The sequence below is a fragment of the Aptenodytes patagonicus genome, chromosome 8 (assembly GCF_965638725.1).
Source record: "Aptenodytes patagonicus chromosome 8, bAptPat1.pri.cur, whole genome shotgun sequence".
In the NCBI taxonomy this organism is placed as follows: Eukaryota; Metazoa; Chordata; class Aves; order Sphenisciformes; family Spheniscidae; genus Aptenodytes; species Aptenodytes patagonicus.
In genome coordinates, this window is record NC_134956.1 from 24244855 (window position 1) to 24256247 (window position 11393).

Consider the following 11393-nt stretch of genomic DNA (forward strand, 5'->3'; position numbering starts at 1 on the left):
AAGTACGCTGGCACGAGCCTGGAGTAACTCCATGGACCCCAGTACTAAGCAAAAACAAGATCTGACAGATCAGAAAAAATAGTATATCAAGGTTCCTACCTCCCTCATTGAAAACTCGAAGTAAGAAGGAAAAAAAAAAAAAAGACACATTAGATGAGACTATATCCACTATTTGAACACCTTTAACTCTCCCTCGGTCTGCCTGTCACTCTCTCTCCCTCTAAATTATATATTATATACATAAATTAATATAATATTCATAGAAATTACCTTAAACTCCACGATGCCTGGACCACAAACCATTAGAAAGCGAAGTGGGAGACTGCCGACTTCTCCCCGAGGGAGGGTCCGCAGCACCGTGTCCACCAGAGGAGAGCTTCGGGGGTGGCCCACACCCGCACTGAGCTGCAGCCTCAGCAGCCGATCTACCCCAGCTAACCGGGATTTCTATCGAGTCTTGAGCTCCGTTATTCGGACTTCGTTGAGAAAGATGTAACACCCATGGATAAGCTGTTTTTCAATTTAAAAATCTTTAGTTAGGTGCTTACCCAATGCCAGCTTGCAGACAAGCAAGCAGTGCTGCTCCCGGTCGTTACAGCCGGGGGTACCGCAAGGTCTAACCCCTCCGGAGCAGCCTGGTGCCGGGGCGGCCGCAGACGTCCCTGAGCATCCCCCGGTGCCACGGCAGGTTCACTCTGCCCTTCCCGCACTGCGGCGGGCAGGAAAACACGGGTTGCATGAACCTGTTTTCACTCGTGGCTCACACCATGCACGTTAATACAGGAGCACTGAATAATTAAGCAGCAACACACACCCCGGGAACTTGGGGGGGGGGGGTGAGGAAGGGAAGTACGTGGGCATTTGGGTTGGATCGACTGAATTCGGTTGCTGACCACTACAAAACCACCACTCCGGTGGTGAACAAACTTCAGTGTCTCTCCTTGCCAGAGCAGAGTAGCTCTACTAGTATTTTTTCCAAGATGCTGTGCACAGCCGTCCCAAGCAGTGTCCAGTAAATATAAAGCATAACCGAACTGCCTAATAACTCCAGAGAAACAGTCTGCCACGCTCTGTCAGATGAAACTCCGTCATCTCAAACCTCCCTGGAGTTTTCCTCTGTAATCCATCACTAAAATGAAATTATATCAGTTACCATAGAAACATCTTGACCAATAGCCTGAAAATATATTTTTTACAGAAAGTAAAATATTGTTCCACTCAAGCAAAAATCTGCAAGTCCGTCAGTGCTGTTTTGGGTAAGCTGACGTTCTGCTCACTCACCCACTCGGCAAAAGGCAAAATCTTCCATTTTCCTCCAGTGCACTGTTAGCACCAGTTATTTCTCCTATTGCACCTTTTTTTTTTTCTTTATGAATAAGCTGCTGAGTAACACTGAGCTGTACAGAGAAAAAGTAATGAATGTCCCTTGGTTGAAACCACACACTAACATATTCGTGTAGGACCCTCCATTTTCATTCAACATTTGTTTGATATCGGTATTCTACTCACATTTTTTAATGAAGAAATCACATCAAAATTAATTCTGGGAGTAGAAGTGAAATATTTACTCTCAGGCTGCGATCTTCACAGAAGCCCATGGGAATGAATCCCCTGGGCCCCAGGGGGAGGGAGTGGCTGAGCCCCGGGTTCCTCCGGGCGATCTGTGTGGCACGACCACCTCCACGGAAGGGAAAAGCAGAACCTGAATTTTCAGACAAAGTCAAACTGCATCCCTCCCGAGATACTTTCTTCACCACTTTAAATAAGATAGTCGTGTGGTTCCTCAGTTTGTGGCAGTAACGTTTCATCGCAAACACACGTTTATTGGGTCTTTACGCCCTGCGTCTCAGCAGACACTCGACGGACTCTTCCTCTCCCCGGTCTGATGGGACCAGACTTCCCCATTGGAAAACCCAGAGCTGATACGATCAAGCACTGTTGACTGGGGCATTTCTCATATACGTACAGTATGTTTTTCATCTCTGTACAATTGTTAAGATTTATAGTGTGATTGCAGGCATAAATTTTCCTTGTTCAACAAACCCAGAAAGCGACCATATGTTATTACATGAGGCTGAATTTGTATATAGCTGTATTTTTTTTTTATTTCCAAGACAGTACAAAACTTCTGTTTTCAATCCAAACAAAGCCTGTTATGAACCTTTTTTTTGCACACAGTCTGTATTTCAACAGCTTGTTTAAAATTAAAACCTAAAGTAGGAGTCATGAGAGGCCTGATTTATTATTAATCATGGGGGACGACAAATGTTTTCTATCATGTTATGCCTACAAAGTAATGCAGCTCCCACTAGTATCTTCAATGGTTCAGGCTGCTTCCTGGGCATTTTAATCTTCTATACCCGGGAGACAAAATTATGGCAATACTGGTAAGCAATGAATAGGGATTAGTATTCAAACAACCACTTAATTAATCAGAAGAAAAGGCTAACTAAGTATTAAAATTGTTCAGGATGCTCCCGCTCTGCGCACAGTGCTGGCCTCATGTTTATGTGTATAGTTGCTGGGCCATGAATACGGGGCTGCCATTCAGAGAGCACACATCAAAACGCCCATTGGCTTTTTTTCAATGTTTTCAATGTAGTAAAAACCCAGAGGCCATTAAAAGTCTGTAAAAGAACTGTTCGTGGCTTCTCAGGTTTTGGTGTACGGCGGAAGAGATAACATCCAGCCACCGATAAAGACCCTGATCCTTCATGCATCTAATGCAATTTCACAGTAAAATATTTTGCCATTGGTGAAATCACTCTCCAAGACCAGAGTATTCTAGTCAATCCAAGATTTCTAACGGGGTAGCTAAATTTTAGGCTGATTCACTGGATACGGACTGAATGAGGAGCTTGTGGCTATGCCAGAGGAGTTATCCTGCACGTGAGCTACAGCTTTCAGTGTAGGGAAAGAGACATCATATACAGCTTTTAAAAGAGCATACACTGGACATGGACCCTTATCTGACAGCCTTTGATGTGCAGCAATGGGCTGGATAACTGTAATCATTCACAGAGTTACCTACAGCGTATGATAGCAATATAATTGTTTCCTGTCCAGCTATAACTTTATATGATTCCCTGAACTGCAATCTGCAGGATTCAACGACGGTGATTCAGCACCTGCCCTGTTAGCAAACCACCTCAAGAAGCTGGTGCTCACTCGGTGTTAGCGGGGCCTGAGTGACAGCAAGGACGTCCACTCTGGCGACAAAGCGTACGCCAAACCGTCCATAAAGTGTACCAAATAAAGTGTGTGGGCATACGTGCCTGGGCACTTCTGCACAGAAGACTCTTCTCTGCTCGTACGTTCAGGCACAAGTAACCATCATGGTTTGAATTTTCACCAGCCTTTATGACTATGCATCTCTTTTCCACCCTCTATGAAGTGAAGAAATTTCAACTGTAAGTACACACATTCCGGTACATCAATAAATATGTGCATATAAGGAGACAAAAATTACAGTACGATGAAGTTAAGATACAGAGAAAACACTGTCGGGGGTGAAACACAATGTAGAGACATGTAATACTCATCCATCCTCAGACAGAACGTGGTAAATTGCATCGAGGTTAAACTCAGAAGAAAAACAAATGCGTTAAAAAGTGAAATTCAACTCAGTTTTAACTATGGAGTCACAACTCTCACCTCTATAACGTAAAACAGTAAGTATTTTATGACAGGCAATGCAACCTCTGAAACTGTGTTTTCACTTATTCATTCCTGCTGCTCACAGTGACACCAGTCACGAAAATCACCATCACTGAGGTTTGCGAAAAGCAACCTCAGTGCCACCCCGGTGAGCTACTGCCCGCCCGTGACTGCCGTCCCCGGCTGCCCATGCTGGGACTCTGCATTTCCTACGACGTTCCCAGTTTCCTGCCTCAACAGTCCTACCCCGCTCACACCACATATACTATGAAAAAGCTAAACATTATTTTGTTATCATTTTGAAACTTCAGGTATGCTGCTCGCACACTCCCCCTTTATCGAACTAGAACAAGGACTTCGAGCCAGAGAACACGCACCAGAAGGGAACTCTATCGCTGTTCCTTCCAACAGCACGCCCAGGAAATCTGCCCAGTAGCATCCTCTACGCAGCGCGGGGCCGCATCCGGACGCCGCTCTGCCGGTGCGCACCGATGGCTGTCGCAAAGCCCTCTCCCTTGTAAAAGAAGCCTTCAGCCCTCCATCAGCATCCCGATCCTGGCAGCACTAACCATTTCAAACCTGCAGGAACTGGACGTAAAAATAGCGTGAGATAACAGCAATGCCAGTAAAAATAAAATTCTGCATCTCAAAAAATCCCGAGACATCCCAAAAAGACAAGTATATTCTTGGCCATGCAGAGACTGCAGTTAACTGTTTTGATCGTGTTTCCGCATTGCACCGTGCCATTTCTCAAAGGTTTGCTGCTGTGTCTGCCGTACAACGAGGCAGAGCGGCTGTATCGGGGAGCACGCAGCGTGTGCCTCACCAGGGCTCGCCGTCACGGCTGTTTTCTGACCTCCTCTCATCAAACCAGAGCACTGGAGAGTGAAAGGACAATATCTGATCTGCCTCCTGTCTGGGAAATCACGCAGAACGGGCCTGGGACCCAGATTTCTTTGCTGTTGTTTGTGCTGTCCTGTGGAAATAAAAGCATGCTGGTGCAATCCTTTTTTCTTTGAAGTCGGTGATAAAACTGCCCTTGACCTCATCAGAGCTGGTTTGCATGAAAGGTCTGAAACGTGAGGGTAAGCAAGGCTACAGATGCTTCATCCAAAAAGTCTCATGTAGTATATGAAGACATATATGTACTCATGTTTGCATTTTTGCAATTTATAAACAAACCCAGGATCTTCTATCGATCTCCCGTCTCTCGTGCATGAAGAGGCACTTGCAAGGCAAATGTGTACACAGGCCTGACTCAAGCATCAGCAGATTTTCCCGACACTATCCTTTCTTCAGAGGCACTGAGATGCTGCAGACGGTGGCAGTCCCACCTCCAGTGCTGGCTTACCCTTCCAGCACAACGCCCTCCCCGCGGGCGTACCTGCCACCCACACAGCTGACCGCGTGTTCGTTGGCAAGCTCAGCACAAGTACATCCAAGTACGTGCACTCAGACGTAGGCAAGGCACAAAATTAAGGTGAAATCATACGAACAACAGATTGTACCACAAACTAGGCACATGCACACATTCACCCGGCTTTACATGTGGCACCGGCCACATTACTTCCAGTTATACCCGGTATAGTAATAATAGAAGTAACAGATTTGGTAAAATGACCTCTGCTTTAGGCATGCACTTTCCATCAAAACGTGAAGCTAAAAACAATGAATACTGGACAACGGTTTTACCTCCAGCAGAAGGTGCCTGACACTTCTCAGTCAGTCGTGCTTTTTTATAATATAAGATGTTGATACAATCGACGCCAAGACTACGAGTTCAGTTTTCAAGTGCGGACACACGAGTGTCGCTTCTCACTGAAAATACCATCAGGCAGTTTGGGCACGCCGGCAGCCAGGGAGTCTCGGTGTGACTGCCCTCTTACGCTGCCTGCACATGCTGCAGCTTGCTCTATCCTCCAGCTTTGCTTTAAAACTGTCATTATTTTGAATTTAAAAGCTTTGGCACACTCACTTTTTAAAAAGAAAGAGAAAACGCTATGATTTGGCCAGCATCTCCTTGAAAACATCGCTAAGGGCCCCGCTGAAACCCACAGGAGCAGCCAGCAGGACGGGGAGCTGGCACGCCGTGGTCCGGCACGCCGCGGTGCGGGTTGCTCTGCTCCGGCAGCACCTGCCCCGCCGCGGTGTCCAGCCCTCCTCCTCCTCCTGCCCTTCTGCAGCTCTTCCCCCTGCCTAGTACTCGCCGCTGGTTACCAGCGTTAGCCCAGCTAGCTCGTTAAGGGGAAAACCAATACTACGTAATCACAAAACTTTTGATGAAACAACACTGCTGCATGGAAAGCTTGGCCAGTGTATCAGGAAAGAGATGAAAGAAACCGGAGTATTTAATGCCTGTTGGTAAATTAAAACGTCCAGACAAAAAACTGGTGGGAAGTCTGAATGACTGGGAATCGGTTTAAAACCAGTGAGGTAGGCTAAGCAGTCCCCTTGGAACTGAGAGCTGCGGCTCTCTACTATCGATGGGAAGCAATTCAGGTTCATCCTTTTTCTGTAAACGCACTCTCCCACCAGAAAAAAAAAAAAAAGAAAAAGAAGAGAAGTGATCAGCAGCTAGCGACAGAGATGTCTCATTATAGCCACTCTCTTCAAGCATTCACCAGGTGTAAATATCATAGTTCTCCAAACTGTCAGATTTATACATATTTTGCCTCTCCTGCCATCTGTGCATCTGCCATTTCCAACATACACAGCATTTAGCTATCCAATTTATTGTTCTCATCTGGTTGGGGCTTTTAAGTATGTGTTTAAGTTTGGGTCAGAAGTTCCCATCTCTGTACGGATGTGATTCATGCAGAGATAACAGATTTAGAAAAGTCAATACGAAACCCCGTGCATATGCCCCATAAATTGAGAGCCAAGTCTCCCCAGGGTGGTTCAGTTACGCAGCAGTAACTGGGACATGTATCAGCCTATTCTCCAGTGATGGTTAACACCGATGTGCAGTGAAGGCGATGAATACTGCCATGGCGTGTAACCGACTCCAGGAAATAAAATAAGCAGCTCCTGCTTCTGCTGGGAATAGAAAGCAGATGGAAATTCGCCTGCTCTGCCACTCCTGCAATGAGGATCCCTTTCACCGGACTGGTGCTGCCAGCTGCAAAAGATAAATAGCTGTACACCTTCTTGAAAGGACACGGTTAATACACTTTGGATTTAAATTGGTCTCTTTTTCATGAAAATGTGTCCTGTTTACTGCTCAACCTGCAGTATTAACACAGTGAATTATTTTAATTTCTCCAGAGTTGTTCATTTGTCCATTAAGTGAGACATTACGGCTATTATTGGATTGTTGCTGCATCAAAAATTCACTTCTACCAAGTTGCATTAAACCTCCTCTACCATGAACCACATGTTCCCAATATTGGGAGTTTCTTCTACAACACTTAAAAAGTAGCATTAAGTGCATCCTGCAGGTGCATTTATTTCCAAATGAACACTAAATGCAGACCTATAAGGAAACCCCGAGACCCCAAAGCAAGCCATTCACTGATATGCACAGGAAGCACAACAAGGACTGGGTTTGTTTTCATCAAATATTCAGCAGTTTATGAAAATTTAAAATGGAAAAATGACTGAGGGAATACTTTTCCTAAGTGCAATATTAAAAGGCAAGCCTTGAATCCTGCACTGTGCACGCACCCGTGTGCAGACCTTACTGGACTGCCGGGACGAGCAGCTCCCCGTCAGTCAGACGTGGAAGACCAGCAGCCCAGGAGAACACAGCATGGTGGTTCCTGCAGACACAGAAAGTTGCTTTTCCCCACCTCTTGCCAGCCACTAACTCTCATTAAAAAGAAGTTAAAGCTATATTTACCACTTTCCTGCTACTATTTCACAATATAAAAGTACAGTTTCAGTTGCTTCAAACATACTGTCTACAATAGATCTACAAAGATTTATCTTCTGTTACAAATGGGAGACAACATATGCAGAAGAAAACCGTTTTACTGATAAAAAGTCTATTATACAGTAAAACCTGGCTATTCTTAACTTGCAGATGTGCAAAATCAGCATGCAACTGAGATTTAGCTTTACTTTTTGTATCTTATTCTGGGCTCTTCTGATCCCAAGCCCATGAGCATTACCAGCCAGCTTCCCGCTAAGTATGTTTCAAGGGTTTGTTCTGAATAAGGAAAGCCTGAACAGCATTAGGTCAGGCTAACTCAGAAGCCCTCTAGCCACGTAATTAAATTCTTACCTCTGGTCATTTCTCATTACAACATCCTAGGGACACCGTATCGCCTACGCTGCACTTACCAATCAGTCACCCCACCTCCCCTAGAGTGCAGAAATTAGGGTTAACCACAGACTGCTAGTTTAACGCTGTAGCAAATGCCAATGTTTTCTGACCTTTGCTAGCAGCATTCGTGTGCCACGGCTGGTGCGTGGCAGCGTGCCCTCCTCACCCCCCCCAGCCCATACGGGTGGGTGTTCAGCTCCGCTGCAGCAGCCAAGGGAAGGACATAGGCTCTTGCTGGGGAGCGACCGTCCTCCCAGCAGACGCCGCAGCAGGCACGGCGGGAAACTGCAGCTATTTGCTTTGGTGAAACAATTTTGAACATTTATCACACAACTGCTCTTAAGCGTCAGCCACCAAGTTGACAAACTAACTGCTGAATATGTGTGGAAATGGTGGAAGTTTAAAATACAACGTATATTTTTATCACTTCGATTGTCCTTGTCTCAAAAAATCTGGCTACATGGCCACAATTATTTGTGCGAGGACAGGGAACAAATGTCAGTACAGCCATCGAGCACAGAACTACCAAACAGCAAAATGGTCCGTTGCCTCCCCAATTCGTCACATTCCCTAGTGCTCCGTGGGGTGGGATTGCTGCCTGCGGTGCAAAGGACTGGCCACACTTCAGGCCAGGATGGTTCCTACCATTACTTACTTCTACAGTATGAACATCATGTTTTCCTTCCTTGCTACAAGCTGTCAGTTTAAAACATGAAAATAACGAAGATAAGATTTCAAATGTTAATGTTTCTAATTACATTTGCGGGTGGACCAAGCAGATACTTTAAGCTGCTGGGAATAGGTCCTTACCTCAGTGTTTGACATGCGGTCATGCTCCACGCACCAAGGAACACCGGTGTATGGCATAACGTCCCACTGGGCTCAACACATCACGGGGCTCAGTATGTACAGTCATGGCACGTCTGTTCTTCGGCATTTTTCACATCATTACAAATAAACGCACCACCCAGACCTCCAGCACTGGCGGTTTTTGTGACGGATCTCACGTCAGCAGGCTGGCTGCATCAGCCCGCTCAGCACCGCCGAGCAGCAAACAAATTACACTGCATCGGCGTCGGGGGGGTGCTGGAGAGACTGCTGTGACCGTGTGTTGCATACCTGTGCAGAAGGGTCAAGGTAAGTACTCCTGCCCTTTCTAGGCAAGTCTGCTTGGTCCACCTTTAAATAATTTCACATGTAAGTCCACACTGTGCCGGTACAGCGCACAGCCATGAGGAATGGCTATTCGTCAGCTACGCCCAGAGAAACGGTTAGCAAGTACTCTGCAGTGCCAAGGGTTTTGGCAAGGGGCACACACGTGGTACCTGGGTTTAGAGCAGCACCCTTCAGTCTGCACAAACTGAAAAACTGCTTTTCATTCATTGCACATTTTATCTCCCTTTTTAGCATGTTTGATGTGGAAAAAAAATCAAGTTTAGTGAACTCTGATGATAAAATATTCAGAAGTTATTGTCTGAATAAGCAGACTGACACTGAAATGCAGTAGAGTGTGCGTAGAAGGAAAAGGTGGCAAGGAGCAGAGTTTATGGACACAGAACCTACCAGGTTAAATGTTTCCCCACTGTAATTTTGTGTTGACTTGGTCCAGCATCTGCCCACCTTCGACAAGCCCTGTCTGCATATTCCAGGGTATTCACTGGGCTCGATACCCAACAAATCGCTGCAACTCCAGTTACTGCCAGCTCAGCCCAAGCATTTGGAATATTCCTATCCTCCTGCCTTAAAGGTTTCTTTAAAGACAGTGAGTAATAGCAAACCTCCTTTCTGAAAGACAATTCATTCTCATGGAGGTAGAGGGTAAAACCTGGCTTTCTGCCCGGGCATCCTCGTACCCCGGTTTAGCCCAAGGTTCTGGGTGTTGGTTTCCAGGCAGGACGCGGGGCTGTACCAGCACTCGGCAACCCACCCCTCCGGACATACAGAGTGAGTGACAGCTGCCTTATTGAAGGGCGTGTGGAAGTAATACCATTAAATACCTGCATTTTTAGAATACATTTGTTGTTGATATCTGCTTTTCACATAGCACAAGAATAATAAAAAACCCAAGAACGTTAAATACCAAGTTCATGACAAGAAATAGTGGCCTGGGACGGGACCAGACGGGAAGGTGAAGCTACTTTTACATACCAAAAAATCTGAAGCTTCACAAACCCCAGTCTTCCTCCGGTCACACATGTACAGCCCTTTTTTAATGAGTATATGTGTGTGTACACACACACACACACACACACAGAGGACTGGAAGCTACTGGGAGGGAGATGGTAGTGCTGAACCAGAGCAGCGATAAGGAATAGTTTTAAGACACTCCTAATGATATTCATATTAAGACTTGCTTTTAGCAGCACCACGGAACAGGATTTAACTACTGACAATGAATGCTCCCCGAAGTGTGCTGGCACACGGGAGTTTGGCTGAAAAACCAGCGTACATACAAGATAAATAATTTTAACTGCTATGTTGATCTCTGAAGCAGTAAACAGATGACACCAGTTCTCTGGGGGGTTGCTGAATCTTTCTTTACAGATACAAAATAGAAACTACATCTCCAAGATTATGCTCTATCGGAGAACAGGCAATTAAAACTAGGCCACAGTGTTTGATTTTCAATATCTCATTTAAATCTTGTAACAAAGTTCAATTAATGGTCTTGGAAAAGTTTTCTAAAATTTAATGCTGCTTCACTGCAATACTTTTATGACTTTTTCTACTGCACGGCCTTTCTTCTTCCCTTTGAAATCAGGCAATATTATGGAAATATTATCTTTGTAAATACGGCTAAAATTGATGGTATTATTGATTTCAGATAGCCTTCAAGTTTGAGACAAATTTCCACATCAGCCTGGAGGTACAGAACAAAGATTTCCAATGTACTAAATTATTCAGAACAGTCATTCCTAAATGGAGGGGTGAGAAACATCCCCGGGAGGAGCAGGGTCATGGTGCCTCAGGGCTGACCGACCAGAGGGAAAAGAGGGATGCTGCGGAGGAGGTGGGCGGGAGCGGAGAGTCAGAGACTGAGCAGCGAGAAATTTCAGAATAAATGAATTTTAGTTCTTCTCCAGCCCCAATCCTGTCCCTGCCCCAGTCATTCACAGCAAATATCCAAAATGCCCTCCAGAATAAATATCATTGGCCTTGAGACCTGATTTTGTTTATCTGTTGCTAAAATATGGTAACCTACACACACACAAAAATGATACTTTACTTCCTAGCAATCACAGCCACCTCTAAATTCAAGAACTTTCCTAGAAACAAGGATTTTTTTTTCCAAATAAATCTGAACGTCACCCACTGCTGCAAGACCTTTGAACTGCAAATCTCAGCTAAGGACAGTTTATGACTAACATTTAATAGTTGTTAAGAGAACATTTCATTTGCTACTGGGGAGATTCGTAAACATCAGTCACTCAGGTATGTCTGAAAAACATTTCAAATTTCTTAGACTGTGGTT